Below are 22,257 nucleotides of genomic sequence, written 5' to 3' on the forward strand. Positions count from 1 at the left end.
ACTCTCTGACTTCCCCTCCTCTCTATTTCTCTCTGTCCTATCCAACAAAAATGACATTAATAACAACAATAATAGTAACAACCACAACAATTTAAAAAAAAAAAAAGGGCAACAAAAAGGAAAAAAAATAGCCCCCAGGAGCAGTGGATTCATGGTGCAGGCAATGAGCCCCAGCAATAACCCTGGATGCAAAAGAAAGAAAGAAAGAAAGAAAGAAAGAAAGAAAGAAAGAAAGAAAGAAAGAAAGAAAGAAAGTTGCTGGGGTCTGTGAGATTGCTCACCTGGATAGCTTTGTCACGTGCTTCCCTCAGCTTCCAACCCAGTCTCCACGGCACTGAGGGAAACTTCAGTGCTGTGACATCTCTCTCTTCTCTTCTGTCTCTCTTTCCACTCTTTGTTCCCAGGAATGGAAACTTGGAGTAGTGAGGCCCCAGAGATGATTTTTTTTTAAAGATTTTATTTACTTATTAATGAGAAAGATAGGAGAGAGAGAAAGAACCAGACATCACTTTGGTACATGTGCTGCTGGGGATTGAACTCGGGACCTCATGCTTGAAAGTCTAGTGTCTTAGCCACTGCGCCACCTCCCGGACCACCACAGAGATGATTTTAAAAGAGTCTTTTTCCAGTAGTAGCCAAATATTCATCATGGATGACTGAAAAGTAAGGACCTCCTAATAGAATTGTTATGTAGAAAACTGGGAAATGTTACGCATGTACAAACTTGTACTTTACTGTCAACTGTAAATCATTAATCCCCCAATAAAGAAATTTAAAAAACAAAAAGGGGAAAAATAGAAGAAAAAAAAAGAAAGAAAGAAAGAAAGAAAGGAAGAAAGAAAGAAAAGAAAAGAAAGGGCCTCCTAGGAGTTGAAGCCAAAAGACATGGTAAATGTGTACCACCGAGTCACAACCAGGAAGTGGAACAAGAACCAGTCTTGAAGCCAGGGTTCAGGCAGATCCCCCAAACTACCTGCTACTAATATATTAGATACATAACCACAACCCCACAGTTACATGTTGTCTCTGCTGCTCTTGCCATAACCAAAGGTAAGAAAGAATATATAATTAATACTGCATGGCCAGAAAAACCTACAAGTTTTACTCTCTGACACCCTGTAGGTGGGGACCAAGGGTTTAACTGCTGTCTTTATACATAGCAATGCATGCACTCTGTTGGTTTCACTATTCCTTATTCCTGCCTCCTCTTGGGTTCTCTCTGATTCCTGCATGCTTATTCTGAGGAACAGATAGAATAGTGTTCTCAATTTGTAATAGCCAAAACCTGGAAGCAACCCAAGTGTCCAACAACAGATGAGTGGCTGAGCAAGTTGTGGTATATATACACAGTGGAATACTACTCAGCTATTTAAAATAGTGATTTCACCATTTTCAGCACATCTTGGATGGAGCTTGAAGAAATTGTGTTAAGTGAAATAAGTCAGAAACAGAAGGGTGAATATGGGATGATCTCACTCTCAGGCAAAAGTTGAAAAACAAGATCAGAAGAGAAAACACAAGTAGAACCTGCACTGGAGTTGGTGTATTGCACCAAAGTAAAAAACTCTGGGGTGTGTGTGTGGGGGAGAATACAGGTGCAAAAAAGATGACAGAGGACCTAGTGGGGGTTGTACTGTCATGTGGAAAACTGAGAAATGTATGCATGTACAAACTATTGTATTCACTGTCAAATGTAAAACATTAATTCCCCGATAAAAGAAATAAATAAATAAATAAATAAAAAGAATAGTGCTTTTCTCAAAGCAGAGTATAAGAATTCAAGATCTTGTAGTAGGGCACCAAAGTAAAAACCCTGGGTATAGGCTGAGGGTGAATGTTTAGATTCATGGGGCATAGGAGAGGGGGGTAGGGGATGGGACACAGTCTTTTGGTGGTCGGAATGGTGTTTAAGTACACTCCTATCAATTTGTAGTTTATAAATCACTATTTAATTAATATGAGAGGGGAAAAATTGATTGACTATCTCAAACTTTTTAAAGCACAGACTGAGTCTTTTTAATACATAGACTGAGTCTTTGATATGTTGACTCTCTTAAAAGCTTAGTCCAGAGAGAACAGAAGCAACTGGTGGTATAGCTAAATGCAAATAATGTCAAAGGACAGAAAATATGGTGAGGGTGTGTATGATACAGCAAATCCTAACAAAGGGATTCTTCAAAATTAATCCAATTGCCAAACAATGTGATTATTGCAATAACTATCAATTGTCTTCTTAAACCCTAAAACAACAGGAATCTCCCACTTCCTCTATAGAGCCTATGTTTCTCCCAATCCTGGAACCTCTGGGGTGGGGCTCACCCTCCGCCATGCTTCTCTCAAGTCAGGCCAAATGATATTGCATCCGCTGATTCCAACCTTATCAATGCAACAAGTACCATCTCAGCATGCTTCACTTCAGACTATGTACAGAGACATCAGGCATGGATTGCCAACCCTTCACCCTCATCACTCTGGTGAGACCTTTCTTTTCATGGTAGTCTCTAATCCCATTCCAGGAGGTTAACTTCCTAACAAAGTCCCAAAACCTAGATACAGGCCAGGTCCTGTAAGATAGAGCATATGTTCACATGTATCTAAAAATTAGGGCAAAATATATACCTGAAAGCAAAAATACACAATAGTCTTTAGTGAGTCAGTATAAAGTTCATAATGAAATAGTGTCCACTTAGATATCCTCCTCACGTACTTCTTATTACAGTTCTCTCCCTCACTCCAAAGCTAACCTTAGCAAAATAATGACTGCAAAAGCTGAATAAGGGCAAGAGACTGGCATACTTTAAGGATGACTCTTTAGTCATTATCAGGCCATTCTACCAGCTTGGCCCTATTCGTGGAGCCCTGAGACTCCCAAACTGACTTGATGGGCCTAGAACTTGAATAAATCCCTCTCTCCATTGTTACTGGTCATCTCTATCAGGAACAACAAAATAGACCCCTTTGTGGGCCCTCATAGGACCCTTTGCCCTCAGCCTGGATCAACAATGGTAGAGAATGTTCCATCCTCCGAAGGGAGGATAGACAATATACTCTACACTACACCTGAGGAAGATGGGTCGATACTAGGGCAGCATGGATGTTCCTACTCATGACCACAGAATGTGAGCTCAGATCTAGAGGGATGTAGAGGTCACACAGGCTCCTAAGCTAATTATGGGTTCCAGATCACATCAAATCAATGCGGTTTACAGTCAACAATATTTATGCCCCTTTCCCATATTAGGGAGCTACTCTCTTCCCTTATCCAGCTTTCTGGTCCTTTTCCCAGCCATGACATCATCTCTCCAAACAATAATTAGGATTCACCTGCATATCAGATTTCAGGACTTAATCTGCACTATCCCAGCCTTTAGGTCCATGGCTTTTCAACAATTTGTTTGGCTTTGTATATTAACTCTCTTTTCAGCCACCAGGTTCCAGATGCTAGCAGGATGTGACCAGACTTCCCTGGACAGACAACAGACAACCCCACCAATGTGCCTTGGAGCTCCGCTTCCCCAGAAGGGAAAGAGAGAGACAGGCAGGGAGTATGGATCAATCTGTCAACACCCACGTTCAGTGGGGAAGAAATTACAGAAGCCAGACTTTCTACCTTCTGCATCCCACAAGGATCCTGGGTCCATACTCCCAGAGGGTTAAAGAGTAGGAAAGCTATCAGTGGACGGGTTGGTATACAGAGGTCTGGTGGTGGAAATTGTGCGAAGCTGTAACCTTCTTATCCTATGGTTTTGTCAGTGTTTCCTTTTTATAAATAAATTTTTTTAAAAAAAAAAAGAATTCAAGATCTATGATGAACCTTATAGTCCATGCAATAATAAAGGATCTGGTACTCAAAATGAGAAAGGAAGACAGTGAATAATGTTATAACCCATCACAATCTGGCCTCTTATTATTATAGTTCTTCTACATGTAAAATGTACCACCTCTGTGCTTCTTCCCACCCCAATATCTCATTTCATCCACCTACAGCTGTTAATCCTAGAACATTCCATACTATGTAGCAAGGAAACCTCACTAAACTTGCATAGCAAGACTTCAGAATTGCTGTGGATCAGGGAGAGTGGAAATCCATCTACTTTTCTTGCCTTTACAAAAGGGTTCATTTTTCCCTGATTCCACTAGGACCCAAAGAGTTTGTCACCACAAATCTTGTTTTTATACAGTCACTGAAATGGAAATGAATCTGGAAAACAACAGAGGAAGCCAGGCAGTGTTTCTCTTATCTGAGGGAGAAGAGAAAAAAAAAAAAGGAAAGAAGTAGTAATAGGTGTAGATGTGACTCAGAAAGGAAGTGAAGGCAGGACCATAGAAACAAATGAGAAAAAAAATCCATATAAATAGAGATAGATATATAGTTATAAAGCTAGCCCATATCTGTGATTTTGAGGGAACTACAGTAGTTTCCAATGGAAGGGATGAGGACACAGAACTCTGGAAACACAGAACAGTGGAAATGGTGTGGAATTTTACTCCTAGTACTTTATAACTGTGTAAATCAACATTAAATATTAATAAAAATAAAAATGGGTTTTTTGCAGTAACTATGCCCCTGTTATCATTTTAGGTTAAATGGCTGAAAAGCAAATACATCATCTATTTCACTCAACTGTCTCAGTAAATGAGAATCACATCATAATTTGCTTCACTTTCTGGGGGTTTTTTTGTAATTTTTTATTAGCAATTTGATATTGATTTAAAAAATTACATGTCAACAGAGGTATAATTCCACAATGTTCCCACCACCAGAGTTCTGAATCCCAAGTCTCTCCATTGCAAACCACCACAGTTCTCCTGGGGTTGCAGATATGGATTAACTCTCATCTCCACAACTATCCTTCCATATTTGTACGTATTTGCCCCCCGCTTTTCATCCAGGTCCAATCCTCTCTATCCCTTCAAGCCACACATAACCCTATTACTACATGCAAATATTTTTCTGTTTTGTCCCCTTTCTTTGGGACCTGATAGAGCTAGAGTTCAGAGCCCTCTTATCCTCTTCTCCCTATCACTTCTCCACTGGGAGTATGGATCAAAGTTGGTTTTGGGATGCAGAAGGTAGGAGTTTTGGCTTCTGTAATCTTCCCCCTATCACTTCTCCATTGAAATTGGATGTTGGCAGATCAATCCATACCCCCAGCCTGTTTCTGCTTTTCTCTAGTGGAGTAGGGCTCTGGAGAGGTGAGGTTCCAGGACCCATTGGTGAGATTATCAACCAAGACATGCCAGAATGGAATCATGGATGCATTTGCAACTTGGTGTGTGGAAGGTGATAAGACATAAAGTGAGACAAAATGGTTAATGAACAGGAACCAAAAAGTAGGAACACGGTAGATGAGACTGGGGCTCTTGGGGTGGAAGAAACTTTGGAAATCCATTTTAGGCATGTGTCTAGGGGCCCATGACTATGGTAGTTTTTTTTGCTTGAGTTTGACAGCTAGCATGAAGTTGGATAAAAATACTGAGAAAATAGTGTCAAAGTAAAGAACTAGAGAGTTGGATTAGGGCAGAGAGTTGCTTCCATTCTTGAAAATATTGTTTGGATAGGATTAACTATTTACCTCCATTCACCTGATCGATGGCATATATATATATATTTAGCACCAGGGCCTATGAAACCCATAAGCCCCTATTGGTCTGAGCTCACAGCTCATGGTCACAGCTGGGAACAGTACAGGCAGTACTCATTTCAGGACCAGTCATTAACGACTGGCAAATTGAGATAACCCAGCCTCCCTTTGGAGACTGGGACAGTCCCTACTTTAGCTGCTCTATGGTGAGGGTAAGGTCCTGAAGGGCCCACAAGAGGGCTTATGATGACATTCCTGATAGAAGTGGCCAGTGGTGGTGTAGAGAGGGATCCATCAGAGGTCTAGGCCCATCATATTTGTATGGGAATCCAAGAATTCCCTGACTAGCGCCTAAGATGGTGAGGTAGTGTAATATTGACCAAGGGCCATTATTAAGTGAGCCAGTCTCTTGCCCTTATCCTAATTTTGTAGTCCTCTGTTTGTCTGATGATCTTGGACTTTCTCACATTGAGTGTCATTTGTTGAACCCAACCAGAACTCGTTTTTTAGGCTGTGTCTTCTTTAAGCCTTTCTATTATATTGCTAAGCTAGTTTGTTCTATGTCTAATAGATTATAGAGTTTATGGTGCTTTCTTTAAGCACTACAACTAGGAATCCAGATTTATTAGATCTAAGTCTGCTCATCAAGGACTACTAAATACTATTACTTTGAGTTATATAATTTCCCCTGGCTTATAGCTACATGTACACCTGTACCCAGTACCCTATATACTTCCCCATACCTAATACCTGTAACTTTGTTAGATGTTGTGCTGTTTGAAGTAGATGTGGATAGTCCAATGTGTTAGGAAAGTTATCACCAGGTATGAAGAATTGCAAGCTCCATATCTCTGGTTGTAAGTATTCAGTAACACCATAGTGTGGAATGGCAGTACTAGTAGCAATTATGTTGAGGTACTGATAATTTAGGCTAAAGCAAATGTTTGTACTTAGAGCAATGGGCTAGGCAGTTAAAGAACTTGATTACATCTATTTCCTCTCTGCCATCTCACCAGAAGTCCATGCCCACCCCCCCACACACATTCTCGGTACCCACTGTAGTTTTCCACAGTTTAAAATATCTGTTCCCTGCTTTGTTTTGTGGTTACCATAAGTATAATAACTAGCATTGTGTATCTAGGAAAGTCTCTTTTAAGCTGATGTTGATTGATAAACATTTTCTAGAATTGCTTTGTCCTTTAATTCCCTCCCCTATTTTTTTTTCCTAATTTTAATGTGTTCTTAGCTCTAGTCTACTGTTATTCACCCCAATTGGAATGTGTATTCCTTTGCTTCCTCCTTTGTTGTGGGACTCCATTCAGTAGTTCCTGTAAGGTGGGGTTAATTGTGGCAAATTCCTTTGGTTCTTGAATATCTGAGAAAATCTTTATTTCTCTCTCACATGTGAAGGATAATTTTGCAGGATACAATATTTGTGGCTGGAATTCCCTCTCCTTTAGAACTTTGAATATGTCATTCCACTCTCTCCTTGCCTCTAAGTTTGTGAAGAGAAATCTGATGAAACTCTTACAGTTCTGCCTTTGTATGTAACTTCTTTCCATTCCCTAGCAGCCAGAAAAACTTTTTCCTTGCCATTGACTTTTGATAGTTTTACAATCATGTGCCTTGGCATTGGTTTTTTTGTATTTATAAATCTAGGTGATGTTCTGCCTCTTGAATGAGAATGTTCTGAGGGTTTTTTAAATGAGGGATGTTCTCAGTTAAAATTGCTCTGAAAATGGACTCTGGGCCTCTGGCCTTGTCCTCCTTGTCAGATACGCCTATCTCTCTTATATTCAATCTTTTGATGGGGTATGCAATTTCATAGAGAGTTGCTTCAGTCTTTCTGAACAATTCCTTTCCCTTGTCTTTGAATTCAAAGAGTAGACTGGCTGTATCTTCTAGACTGGAAATTATTTCTTCTGAATGTGTGGATCTACTTCCTAAGTCTTCTACCTAGGCATGGATTGCAGTTAGAGTGTCTTTTACTCCCTGGAGTTCTGTTTGAAATTTTTCTTCCATGCTTCCTATCTGCTTGGTGACTTCTGACTGAAGTTCTTCTTTCAAATTTTGAAGACTCTTAGTGAACTCTCTTGTGTGTTTTGCTTCCATAGTAAAATGCTCTTTCAATTTTTGCTTACACTCTTGGAGAGTCCTCATAATGAGCTTTCTGTAGTCTGTCTCTGAGAGTCTCTCTAAATCTGTAATTCCTTGGATTTCCTCTATTTCATTTCTGTCTGGCTGATATGTCATAGTTAGCTGTTTAGTTCTCTTTCTTTGCTTGCACATTTTTTGTGCTGATTATTGCTGGCCAGCAAGTGGTGTTATTGTGATCTCTAGGCTTCTCTTATTTGTATGATCCTTGGCACATGGAGTGGGGTGGTGGGGGTGGTTGCTTTGGGCTGTCTTGTGGTCACAAATGCCCTGTTTTGTGTTGTGTCCTTGCCTTAAATTCAGAAGGCTAAAACCTCCTGAGTCAAAGATTGAGAGGGTTTAAGCCCCTGTCTCTTTTCTTCCGGCACAAGGAACAACTTTCATTGCTTGCTAAATTCATGAAAATGGTGCAGCTCAGCGGTATGGTGCCCTGAGCTCTGACTTTACTGTGCTGGCCCCTTTGTGTCCCAACCACACATTACTACCCACCTAATACTGCAGAACTTTCAGCTGTAAATTATGACTTCAGTTGGGTTTCTCGTTGTATTTATTTGTTGTTTCAGGAGGAGAGATGATTTGATCCCAGTTATTCCATGGCCACGCCTCCTGGAAGTCTCCTTTTTTTCTAGATGTCTTTACATATCAACAATAGAGAGAGAATCAGAATATTACTGTGTCATAAGCAGTGCTAGGGGTTGTGCTCAGCATTGCATGCTTGCCAGTTCTGCACTATAATGTGCTACCCCCTGAACCATACTTTTAAAAAAAATTATATAAATATATGTATATATATTATATATATATATATATATATATATAGAGAGAGAGAGAGAGAGAGCAAAACAGAAAACCATAGCAGTGCTCTAGCACACATGATAACAAGAAGCGAACTTGGGCCCACAACTATGCAAGTCCTGCACTCTATCACTGAGCTTCCTTACCAGTGACTGGATCACTTTCAAAACTTGAGACTTTCGGGTGACAAAATACCAAAACAAATAATAAATAAAAATTAACCTTCAAGTCTAGTAACTTGGATGACATATTTGGGACAGCATAGAAGGGATACATATTACATGCAGAAGAACTGTAATAATAAGAGCCCCAAGGGTCGGGTGGTAGCACAGTGGGTCAAACACACATGGGGGGTTGCTTCACAAGCGGTAAGGCAGGTCTACAAGCATCTATCTTTATCTCCCCCTCTCTGTATTCCCCTCCTCTCTCGATTTCTCTCTGTCCTATCCAACAACAGCAATAAAAACAACAATAATAACCACAACACCCACAAAACAACAAAGGCAACAAAAGGGGGAAAAAATAGCCTTCAGGAGCAGTGGATTCATAGTGCAGGCACCGAGCCCTAGCCATAACCCTGGAAGCAAATAATAATAATAATAATAATAATAATAATAATAATAATATGCCAGATTATGATGGGTTATAACACTACTCATTGTCTTCCCTCTATACCACCGCTCTATTCTATCTGTTCCTCAGAATAACATGCAAGAAGCAGAGGGAACCCAAGGGGAGTCTGGAAAATGAACCCAGAAGAGTGCACACATTGCTATGCATGAGGACAGGGGTTCAAACCCATGGTCCCCACCTATAGGAGGCAAGGGATGTAGTTTCATGACCAGTATGACCAGTGAAGAAATGCTGCAAGTCTCTCTCTCTCTCTCCCACCCTCCCCCTCCGTGTGTGTGTGTGTGTGTGTGTGTGTGTATCTCTACTTATCTCTATTTAAGAAAAGGAAAAAAAAAAAAAAGGAAAATAAACCATCAGGAGCAGTAGTCATTGTGTAAGCACCAAGACCCAGCAATAACCCCTGGTGAAAAAAACACCAATCCATCTAATCTAAAGCCTGAAACAATCACCCAGGCAAAGAAGCCAGGCTAGATTAGCTCACTGCAGACCCACAAGTGACAGGATAAAGGGCTAGGAGTCACTGAATTTTGAGGTGGTTCAAAGATAGTATGCTAATAGCGACTGCAGACCTTTACACAAGACACCCATAAAATGATACAGCAACTGGAACCAAGCAGACAGCATTTCAGTCCTGAAATCAAAAGACCTTAGTTCAGATCCCCTCTCTGTCATTTACCTGCTCAATTGAAAGAATGCCTTTCTGAATATAGTAATTATACATAATCTTGTTCACCATTTAGTTATAAAATGGAAATGGTGAACTAAATCACTGAGTCACCATAAGGCTATGTAAGGTGGTACAGTTAAATGTGTTCTGTAAATAGATTAAAGTGTACAATGACAAGATATTTTTTTTACTTATGTCTATATAAAGCAGCCCTAATTTTTTAAAGCAATTGTGGAGAAGGCATTATGCCATTTCTGTCTTCTGGTCCCCTTCTGAAAGTTGGCTATATTAGGTGTAGAAAGTTAAACCACTTTCAGATACTAGATTTTGATGTATCTTGGTCTTGTTGGTCTGATCTCCTGGTTTTCTGCTAGAAAATATGTATGATTTTATAACAAAACATTAAAACAGTAGCCAGAGAAGTTGCACAGTGGAAAAGCATAGGACTTGTATGCATGTATTCATGAGACCTCAGGATGCTCTGGTTCTCTTTCTCATTAGAGAAAGAAATCCTTACAAACAAAAAACAAAAAAAAAAAAACCAGGGCCAGGTGCTGGCACACCTGGTTGAACGACAGGTTACAGTGCAAAAGGACCTAGGTTTGAGTCCCTGGCCCCCACCTTCAGGGGGAAAGCTTTGTGAGTGGTGAAGCAGGGATGCAGGTGTCTCTCTGTCTGTCTCCTCCTTCCCTCTCGATTTCTGGTTGTTTCTATACAATAAATAAAGATAATTTTAAAAATTAATTTAAAAAACTACACCAATATGATATTTATCCTTTCAGACATCATTTGTACTATCTAGACTGATATTTCTGGTACTCTTCTCACCCCCACCAGTGAACACAGAGTACCACTGACCAGAGAATATGAGACTAAATAGAAAGTATGCTTATCTCCCATTCCTCCCTCACTTTCAACTGGAATTTTAAAAAGCAGAGTATTCCTTTCCTTAAACCATCACTGAAAGGTGTTCCCCTAGTCCCAGGCAATTAGAATCTTCTTCCACAGAAAAGGAACTTCTCTTAGAAACAAAACCCTGGGACTAAGCAATGGCACACCAGGTTTAGCATATACTGTACCATATACAAAGACCGTAGTTCAGGCCCCCAGTTTTCATGGGCAGTGGGGAAGCTTCACAAGCAGTGAAGCAGATCTACAGGTGTTTCCCTTTCTTCTCTCTCTCCTTCTCCCCCCACCCCAATTTCTGTCTGTCCTATCAAATTAAAAGAAAAAAAAGGGGGAAATGGCTGCAAGGAGCAATGGATTTGTTGTACAGGCACTGAGCCCCAGCTAAAACTCTGATAGTGAAAGAAAGGAAGAAAGAAAAGGAAGAGAGAGAGAGAGAGAGAGAGAGAGAGAGAGACCCATGTTAGAATCATATCCTGTGGTTCCCAGTGTGACACACACCCAGAGTTAAAACTAGGAGAGTTGCAACCCCATTATTTTGTGCTCCTATCAAAAAAATATATTTTCCTTTCTCAAAAAATGCAAAAAGCAACAAGAATAACAAAGTGAATTTCTAAGAAATGAATCCAAATGATCTGTTTGTACCCCAGAGAGGTACCACAAGGTCACTAACACTGTCCACAGGGAGAGGGGAAAGATCAAATCAATACCACTGACAATAACTGTTTGTTCCATGAAGACAGCAACACAGGTTCCTGGGGAGGAAAATTTGAGAAATAAATCAACCTGCAATGTTCCTCTCCATAACTTTAGCCAGAGTAGCAGAATCCACACCCCTGAATTTTCTTTTTATTCATGATTTAACAATGGTTTACAGAGTTAGAAGATTTCACAGGCTTAATTTCACACTGCACCCTCCACCAAAGTCCCTGCTCTCCCCACTACCCAGCTCATTCTCCAGCAGAGCAGCCCAGCTGTGCAATGACAACATACAATGGAATCAATGATTACACTGATCAGATCGGCATGGCACTGGGGGCTGGGGTGCAGGGCAGTCGTTCTGATGGACAGATCGACCCCCAGGGAGAGGCAGATAGCAAACAGAGTGTCCCCCCACCCCCAGGTCGAGTTAATGCTGAGGACCAATGTAGAGTCTGCTTTCTGTTGTCTGGCTTAGGAACCTACAAGCAGGCACAGAAATGGAGAAATCCACATACAGCTGAGGAAGAGAAACCGATACAATGATGCTGCCACTGTCTTCATTGTGTCCTCCAAACTAATGGACAAAAACAGAGACCTTGGGCTACTCACTCCCCTTACAAATATATGAAGTTCTTGGGCCATCAGACTGCACCATTCTGGATATCTAGCTTTCAAAGAGAAGAAAGACTAGGGTGGATAGGTTGGAGGGGTGGGGGAAATAGCCCAGATGGTAGAGCACAGGACTTGTAAGCCTGAGGTTTCTGTTTCAATCCCTGGCACCACATGTACTGTGAAGTGCTCTGGATTTTTCTCTCTTTCTTCCTCTTTCAAATGACTTTCTCTCATATGAAAAAAAAAATTAAGTGTATAGCATGGGGGCCAGGTGGAAGTGCAGCAGGTGAAGCACACATAGTATGAAACACAAGCTCCGACACAAGGATCCCGGTTCAAGCCCCCTGTTCCCCACCTGCAATGAAGCAGGTCTGCAGGTGTCTATCTTTCTCTCTCCCTCTCTATCTCCCCCTCATCTCTCAATGTCTCTCTGTCTTATCTAATAAAATGGGGAAAAAATGACTGCAAGGAGTAGTGGATTCATAGTGCTGGCACTGAGCCCCAGAGATAACCCTGGAGGCAAAAAAAAAAAAAAAAAAGAGAGAGAGAGAAAAGATACAAAAATAAATTAAAAAAAATAATCAAGTGTGTGGCTGTGCCTGGCACATAACAAGGCCCCAGGAGGTGGGCACTATGCTACCTTATCAATTCTGAGTAACTTCTTTCCTCTCTCCACCATGCACTTAAAAAGATTTTTTGTTCACTAGAGCACTGCTCAGCTCTGATTGCTGGTAGTTCTGGAGATTCAACCTGGGAGCTCAAAGCCTCAAGAATGGACGTCATTTACATGACCATTCTGCTATTCCCCAGCCCTAAAATCTTTGTTTAGTGAGCATTTGCAATGGTCCAAATTTTAGGGAGGGGGCAGGTGGTGGTGCACCTGGTTAATATTAGCAAGCATATTAGCAAGCATATTAGCAAGCATAAGGACCTGGGTTCAAGTCCCCACTCCCTGCCTGCAGAGGGTCCGCTTCACTAGTGGTGACGCAGGACTGCAGGTGTGTCTCTTTCTCTCCCTCTTTCTATCTCCCTGTCCTCTCTCAATTTCTCTCTGTACTATTTAATAAAAATTAGAGAGGGAAAAAATGGCTGCCAGGAGCAGTGGATTCGTAGTGCTGGCACCAAGCCCTAGCAATAACCCTGGTAGCAATTTAAAAAAAAACTATTTTAATTACCAGTACACATTATTTCCCCTCAGATACAATAAATAGGATTGCTGAACCTGTGATCTGTGTATTCCCCTCATTGTACCTGCTTAATAAACATGCACTAAATGGAAGACAATGTCATTGTACCTAGTAAACCACCACCTGGCATCTTCAGAATAGGATGAAAGGCTTGAGGGTATGCATGCTAGGGGGAAAGCACTGGGTTTACAGGCAGCAAACCTACCTTCCTATGGAAGCTGCTATCATCAATTCACTGAGTGACCACAGACAGCTTCCTGGAGGTGACCTGTTCAGCTAACAATACTTCTGAGTGGACAGATGATCCCAAGGACATCTTCCAGCCACAGGATCAGTATCTTAGCAAATTAAAATAATATTCACTTAGCACTTGGATGATCTAGATCCTGGGTTAAGAATTTGACCCACATTATCTCATATGATCTTCAGAATAAACTGATTCCCTATTTTTTAAATTACAAGAGATAGGGAGAGACACCTTCCATGGAGCACTGCTCTACCATCCATGGAGCTCCCTTGGTGCTATTCATGGAGCTCCCATGTGGTACCAGGGATCAAACCCAGAGCCTCACATATGCAAGGCAGGTGCTCCACCACTGAGTCACCTCTCTAATTCCCTGTCTTTCCTAAAGAGCAGAGACCTGGAGATACTTATTTGCTCTCCCAATGACACATTTTAGAGGACCGAGCACTGGAACCCAGTTCAGAACAACTTAAAACCCCACACTATCTGTTAGGGGAAAATCTATACCTCAGGGTGAGAGTATTCAGTAGTCTGTAGTGAGTAGACTGAGACTCAATAACTGCAGAAGGCAAGTAGAAAGACCTTAAAAAGATGCTATAAAGTACTTAGTAAAATATTTTCTACTTAGGCCTAGATATCCTCCCCTCTTACCACCTACTTTACTTGCCTCAATCACTTTAAGCCTAAACTTGTCAGACAAAATAAGGATTACAAAAGCTGGATAATTGCAAGACTGACACACTGTAACGATGGCCTTTTTGGTCACTACCAGGCCACCCCATCATCTGGGGCTCTAGTCAGAGAATCCTTGAATTCCCACATAGATATGATGGGCCTAGACTTCTAACAGATCCCTCCCTCCGCCTTCACTGGTCACTCACATCAGGAACATCATCATAAGCTCTCTTGTGGGCCTCTACAGGACCTTGACCGCAATGTAGAACAGCAATGGTGGGAAGTGGCTCTCAGTGGCTGGGTCAAAATACTATGCCAGTCAAGGAGGATGGATCCTGAAATGAGTGCAGCCTGGAATGTTCCTAGCTGTGACCATGGACTCTGAACTCAGACTGACAGGGACTCAGCCATTACACGGGCTCCTATGCTAAATATGAATAGAAATGAGCCCTAGGTCAGATCAGTGGGGTTTACAGTTAATGGTATTTATATACTTTGCCCGCAAAAAGACCCTTAGTTTCATCTGCTCTATTCTTACCTTTAGGTTCCTGTACAATTTTTCCTACTTACCACCTTTAAGCCACCAAGTTGCAGATGATACCATGATGCCGTCCTAACTTCCCTAGGGAGACAACCTCACCAATGCGTCCTGGAACCTCACCTCTCCAGAGCCCTACCCCTGACACCATCTTCTCAGGCAATATTACCCAAGTAGGAAAAGACAAACACAGGCTGGAGATATGAACCTGCCAACATCCATGTTCAGTAGAGGAGCAATTACAGAAGCCCCATAATGATCCTGGGTCCATACTTCCAGAGGGATAAAGAATAAGAAAGCTTCTAATGGAGGGGATAGGATACAGAACTCTGATGTTGGGAATTGTATGGAATGGTACCCCTGTTATCTTACAATCTTGTTAATCATTATTAATTCACAGAAGAAGAAGGAGGAGGAGATGAAGAAGAAAAGGAAGGAAGGATGAGAGGGAGGGAGGGGGAGTGGGGGGGAGAAAAGAAACCAACACTATTAACCACTGAGTTATATGCTCCTTCTTACACAGACTCACTAATAGGAGTGGGTGACCTCAGACCATGACTCCTCTCAAACAGCTTCATTTTCCATCTTAACCAACTCCTTAGAACGTTCTAGAAATGACTTTAGTAGAGAAGCAGAACAGGCAGGTTTCATGCCTCTCAGTGGTGGGCACCAAGTTTCTCTGTAATTTCCAATGCTCAGAGGCCCTATCAGTATGCAGGCGATCCTATAGTAAGAAGAGTAACTCATCCAGGAGTGACAAGGTGGCTGCCACACAAAGAATAAGGCAGCTTCAGTCACATTTCAGAGACCAGAGGAGAAAGCAAAGGAGAGAAGGAACAGGTATTTTCTTTAAGGAGCTACAGAGGCCTTCTCCACATTCTAGACATGTTTATAGATGCAGTACTCTTTCTCCCCATAGTTAAAACATGGAGAAAGAAGATGTTTGCTCTGCCAAAGGCAAAAATTCTCTAAGGCCTGGTCAGTTTCAGGAGGAAATGGAAAATCAATCTCCCTCTCTCTCTCTCCTCAAATACCCTCACGGTAGCAAAGATCAGTCTATTCAAAGAATCTGGTATAAAAACTTTAAAAGACTGCTGAAGAAGAAGATACTTTTATAAGGAGAATTACAAATTAGTGAGGCCCTGAACCTCTTTTAAAGTTGTATGCATGCTTTTGAAAAACATGATAAATAACAACAGAGAAATCAGTGCTGGTCAATAAATGCATGGACACCACAGATTAGAGGCAGTGAGCACTGTGCTACCGGAGAGAGAAAGGAAAGGAAGACACAGTGCATGTTTAGAAAGCAGAAGACAGCGGAGTTTGGCAGGAGGAAAGAATAGGATTAATTAACTACACACAAGAAAAGAGCCTCTCTTCTAAACCAGTGACCTTAAACCTAAGGCGGGAGACGACTGTGAGAATGAGATTTGCAGGAAAGTGAATGGATTTTTTAATTGTCTTCAAGAGCAATGTAAAAGTGAGAATCTAGGGTTCTTTAGCGGGGGAGGGGGTGACTTGAAGAGGTGAGGGATGGAAACAGGCTTAAAAAGAGCAAGACGGGAGAGAAGAAGAGAGCAAAAGAAAGAGACTGAAAGAAAGAGAGATTTTCTTAGTGACTGAAAAGCAGAAGCGGCTGGCCCCAGGTGACTGCTCTCTCAGCAGCAAGAGGCAGTCCTATTCCATCTCCTAACTAACCAGCTCAGTGAGTCTCCCCATTAGTTTTGGGCAAATGATCTCACAGATACGCCTAAATCCAAGGCACACAAAAGGAGCCTGGCCATAGAAAGGCAGTTTGCTTTGAGGCAAAATGACATTTTTCATGCTTAAATTACCAGTCCCTCCTCCAGCCCCCCTACCCCCAGTCCTTTGAAATACAAAATTGTCAGAGCAGTGAACATGATGAAAAAAACAGGCCTAGAGAGGTTTCTGTTTGTTACCTGAGAACCAAGCCACTCTCATTCCCTCCCTGCCTACCTCCTCCCTGCTCAGCACCCTTTCCCTTCCACTCTGAGGTGGGCTCCTAGCAAATCTGCAGGTCCCCTCTGTCTTGAGCTGAATAGAAACACCCTCTGACCTCCCTGGAACTAGTTATTAAATAAGATCTGCTTGAGGATCCCAGTGCTCACTCAGTTACCTATGACACAATTTAACAGATGTGACCAGAGCATGTGACACTAGACACATAGGAAGGTCATTTAGGATAGCTTCCTTTTTGGCTTCTAAAAACAACTGCTTCAAGTTTCTGACTGTAAAACTGAGGCCATCAACATGTGGGAAGAGGGGACAGGGAGAGGGAAGAGGACCAATTTAGAATGGGTAGTGGAGGAAGATTGACACCTTGATGGGGTGAAGTGTATGGCTGTATTTTGAAGAGGTTTAGGTGACCCCCTAAAACATAAGCAGTCTTGTAAAACATTACTGCAATAAATGTTTTTATTAAATAAAATAAATGCAATCTATGCCTCCAAAATACAAAAAGAACTGATTAGAGATGCTGAAACTGAAGACTCTACAGAAAGTGTGTGTATGGGAGACTGGGGGAGGGCAGGATCCCCACTAGCCTCAGTGTTTCCTTACAATTACACCTTGGCGTTAAAAAAAAAAAAAACAAAAAGAAAAACCAAAAAACAAACAAACAAACAAACAAAAAACCCTCCACAGGGAGACTGAATGGGTAAACAGAAACAGAACAGAGGTTGGAGGAGGCTGCGAGACTAGTAGAAGAAAAGGGAGAAAAGAAGGGGGAGAGAGTGACAAAGAGATGGGAAAAGGAGAAGGAGGAGGAGGAGGAGGAGGAGGAGGAGGAGGAGGAGGAGGAGGAGGAAGGCAGGTACTCAAAGGGTTGGACATTATCTCCAGATTTGTAGTTCAACCTCCTCACTTTAAAACAGTCACACTGCCACCTAGAGGCTGAAGTTGCCTTCCTAGTCTGGTGCATCTCCATGTCCAGTTTAGTTGTGTGAGATACCTTCTCAAGGAGCCTCTTGTGCATCCGTATTCAGTGTGTTCATTTGTATAAATTATCTTGTGAAGGATGTCTGGAAAGTGAGAATTAGATGACAGGGTTCCAGGACACCCCAAGAACTTCAGTGTTAACCCATTTCAAGGTAGCTAATGGTTATTAGGAACCCATGGTGTGTCAGGGGCTGATTTAACACATCCTCAGGGATCAAACAGTTCCCTTCCTGGAATGACAGACACATGGTTGAAACCATACAGAATCTGATCCTGACTTTATCATACAAGACAATAGGATATACTCACAGTAAGAGGTTAGTTCTGACTCCTTGTTGAAAGAGAAGATGATCTGTAAAGAATTCAGTGAAGAGTGGGTGGGAGGGGTGTCCTCAGGAAATCTGGACAGAGGATGGGAGTCCAGCTTGAGGCAATTAATAGACACAAAGGAAGGACAGTGGGCCACTCAGTGTGACAGGGCAACAAGGAAGGCAAGGAATTGCAGGGATAATAAAGGCCAGAAGGACAGGTGGGCTTGGAATGCTACGCTGAAGAGCAGACACTCTGTAAGCGGCATAAGGATAGGGCTTGGTCATTGCTTTGTCCTCTCTGGTCTGCCAAGTGTCTGGAAGAGTATTTTGCTACTTAGCTGCTGCTCCGTTAACATCTGCATTATAACTGGCCAGCCCAGGAAAACAAGAAGAAGTTGGTGAGAAAGGATAATTAGATCAATGTGTTTAAATCATCACCTGTTTCTTATTCTTAGAGAGTAGTCACATATTTTTTCACTTTCACTTAATATTTTTATTTATTTATTCATTCATTCATTTAGTTTCATGAAAGAATGACCAGAGTACGTTTTGCTCTGTCATATGGTGGTGCCTAGGATTGAACTTGGGCTCTCAGCCATGCAATATGGTATACCACTGCTATACTATCTTGCTAGTACTTCGTTCACTTTAAGAATAATCTGGGGAATGTTATGCATGTAAAAAAAAAAAAAAAGAAGTAGAAACGCAAAGCAGAAATTGACTGAGTTTGGAGTATGGCACCAAAGTAAGAAAGCAGAAGTATACTAGAGTTTGCAGTGAGCACCTCCCTAATACTTCCTCTCCACTTTTCCAAGCTTTGGGTCCATAGATTGCTCAACAATCTGTTTGGCTTTGTATGTTAACTCTCTTTTCAGTCACCAGGTTCCAGGTGTCATCCGGATGCCGGCCAGACTTCCCTGGATTGAAGACCCCACCAATATGTCCTGGAGCTCAGCTTCCCCAGAGACCCATCCTACTAGGGAAAGAGAGAGGCAGACTGGGAGTATGGACCGACCAGTCAACGCCCATGTTCAGCGAGGAAGCAATTACAGAAGCCAGACCTTCTACCTTCTGCAACCCTCAATGACCCTGGGTCCATGCTCCCAGAGGGATAGAGAATGGGAAAGCTATCGGGGGAGGGGGTGGGATATGGAGATTGGGCGGTGGGAATTGTGTGGAGTTGTACCCCTCCTACCCTATGGTTTTGTTAATTAATCCTTTCTTTAATAAAAAAAAAAAAGAATAATCTATTTTTCCATAGTGTTAAATATATGTATAGTTAATAAACTTTCAAAATATTAATTTTGGAAAGGCCTTAGGATTTTTATTCAAACTATAAAAGAAAAACTTATGATTAAAAAATGAAATTATAGAAATATTTGAGCAGGGGGTCGGGCGGTAGGGCAGTCGGGTAAGCATGTGTGGCACAGAGCGGAAGGACCGGCACAAGGATCCCGGTTCAAAGCCCCCGGCTCCCCACCTGCAGGGGAGTCGCTTCACAGGCGGTTAAGCAGGTCTGCAGATGTCTATCTTTCTCTCCTCCTCTCTGTCTTGCCCTCCTCTCTCCATTTCTCTCTGTTCTATCCAACAACGAATGACATCAACAATGGCAATAATAACTACAATGAGGCTACAACAACAAGGGCAACAAAAGGGGGGGAAATGGCCTTCAGGAGCGGTGGATTCATGGTGCAGAACTGAGCCCAGCAATAACCCTGGAGGGAAAAAAAAAAAAAAAGAAATCTGAGCAAAAGTAGTAATCATTCAAAATTTAGAAGTACATAAGTTAAGTTCTATTTTTCTTTTTGGTCATATTCTTATGTGTGGACACCATGCAAAGATAATCAGTGTAACACCATAATATAGCAACTTTCCAACCAATGTTGTATAATGCACATTTTTCCCATATCACTAAAAATTCCTCAAATTTTTTTCTCAGTGATATTATAGTTTTAATCACACAAGTCCTGCATAAGCAAGGCAACTCCAAGGTCTTTCACTGAATATTTTAAAAGTCTATTATTATAAATGGAGACTTATTTTTTGCCTGTGTCTATCTATTGGCTATGTGTAGAGAGGCATTTAAAATACTTTTGAAAAATGGAAAAAAATAGTTAAACTATATCTAAGACTTTCTGGGAACTATGGTGGTTATCATTGGGAGGGTCGGGGTACAGACTTTGGTGGTGAGTATAATATGGAATTATATATACAGTGTAGCCTTATAATCCTATTAAACCATGATTTAATCACTAATAAAAATCTTTTAAAAAATATTTATTGATCTATTCCATTTTTGTTGCCCTTGTTTTTTACTGTTGTAGTTATTATTGTTGTTATTGATGTCGTCATTGTTGGATAGGACAGAGAGAAATGGAGAGAGGAGGGGAAGACAGAGAGGGGGAGAGAAAGAGAGACACCTGCAGACCTGCTTCACCGCCTGTGAAGCAACTCCCCTGCAGGTGGGGAGCCAGGGGCTCAAACTGGGATCCTGACGCCAGTCCTTACACTTTGCGGCACCTGCGTTTAACCCACTGCACTACCGCCCGACTCCCACTAATAAAAATCTTAAACGCCCTACAACTTCAATATTCATCATTTTGTATACAAAATAAACCCTTTCCAAATGCAAAGCAAAATCTATGTTTCTAGGTAAAATAACGAGTAAATCTAACAGCTGAGGAGAAAGGCTCTGCTGGACACTGATTACTGACACCCAGGTCCTGTGGGTCAGGCAAGCCAGGAAGTGGGAACGGAAGGATGGAGTGACCATGAGTTATTTTGTCCAAGAAAAATCTAGATATCTTCAATACCAACACTCATGTAGTGTTGTACCTGACAGAGGTAGTGACCAAGGCAGAAAAAGCTAAAGGAGAGACAGTGCTTGGGAGAAGATAATGAATTTAGTTTGAGAAGTGGAACATTTCAGCTTCAGGAAATATAGCCAAGGGGACATGCCCAGAAATCAGATTCAGATATAGTGTGGACTTCAGCACTCTTGGCATATATGAGCTCCATAAACACGCACACACACACACACACACACACACACTCAACCAAACTGAGTATGATTGATTTTATTTTTATTCTAGTGTTACAGATAAGATAAGCCTGTAACCACCTTCAGTCCCAATGACTTAGGTAGAACCAGAGGTTGGGAGGCATCCTCAATTTCTACATTTGGAAAGTGGGTTTCAACCTAAGGTCTATATGAACTCACCCAAATAAGGTGCTTAGTTCCTAGGTCTGGTATAAGATAAATACATAGTATTAGTTCACAATCCAGCCCCTCAGTCAGTGTAATCTGATAGGAAAACTGCAGGACTAAATCTAAAGCCTTCTCCTCTGTATGACATTGAACCGGAAACCTAAATCCTTTGCTTTTGCTCACTTGAGACATGGTAAGAATGTCAATTGCATGGCTGTCTCACAATATAGCATGCGATATTGCACACTGAGACTTTATAAACATGAGTCACTTAAAGATAGTATGTATAATCTGTCAAATGGAAGACTAACCAAGGGGATTTTCTGAATTTCTTGAAGATACTACATTTCTAGGGACACGGGTATTTTTTTTTTCCTAAGCACCTTTGGTCTCAAAGAAAGGAATTTTCTCTGTCCTCATTTATCAAAAAAGTCCTCCCTTGCCATCTATTTGGGCCCCAGACATTCTTTCATCACACACATCTCCTTTATCCCATCTTTAACTGAGGTTTAAAAAGGAATCTTTGAAATGCCCTAACTGGTAGATCCACTAGGGAATCAAAGCACATTTATTCTCTCTCCTGTTTCCCATATGCCTGGTCAATCAGACTCACTATTCATCTGAACTAGTAGGAAATGAGGTATTGTTTTAAAAAGTTTGGGGTGAGTCACTGGGAAAGAAAAAGTCTGTGGTAGAGCAGAACAGAGGGTCTACTGCAAATAAAGGCTAGCCAGGGCACCCCAAGATGAGACCTGAAGTGAAGGAAGCTACCAGGTATTCATAAAATAAATGAGAGGCATTCAGGTACAGAGGAGAAAACAGATGAGAAGAGATCAAGGAGTTGAAGAAAGTAAGTGAAAGATAAAATGAAGGGGACGATAGCTTGACTGGGAGAGCATGGGCCTTGTACTGCTTGATGTCTTGGATTCAGGCCTCAAATGAGAGTACCATAAAGAGCACAGGAAGAGATCCATGAATGGTGGAGTGGTGCTATGGCATCTCTCCTCTCTGTTTCTTTCTCTTTCTAAAAAGTGAATAAATAAATAAGTAAAGAGTGAAAGACTGGGTTGAGGAGGTGTTCT

Source organism: Erinaceus europaeus, chromosome 9 (assembly GCF_950295315.1).
Source record: "Erinaceus europaeus chromosome 9, mEriEur2.1, whole genome shotgun sequence".
Lineage (NCBI taxonomy): Eukaryota > Metazoa > Chordata > Mammalia > Eulipotyphla > Erinaceidae > Erinaceus > Erinaceus europaeus.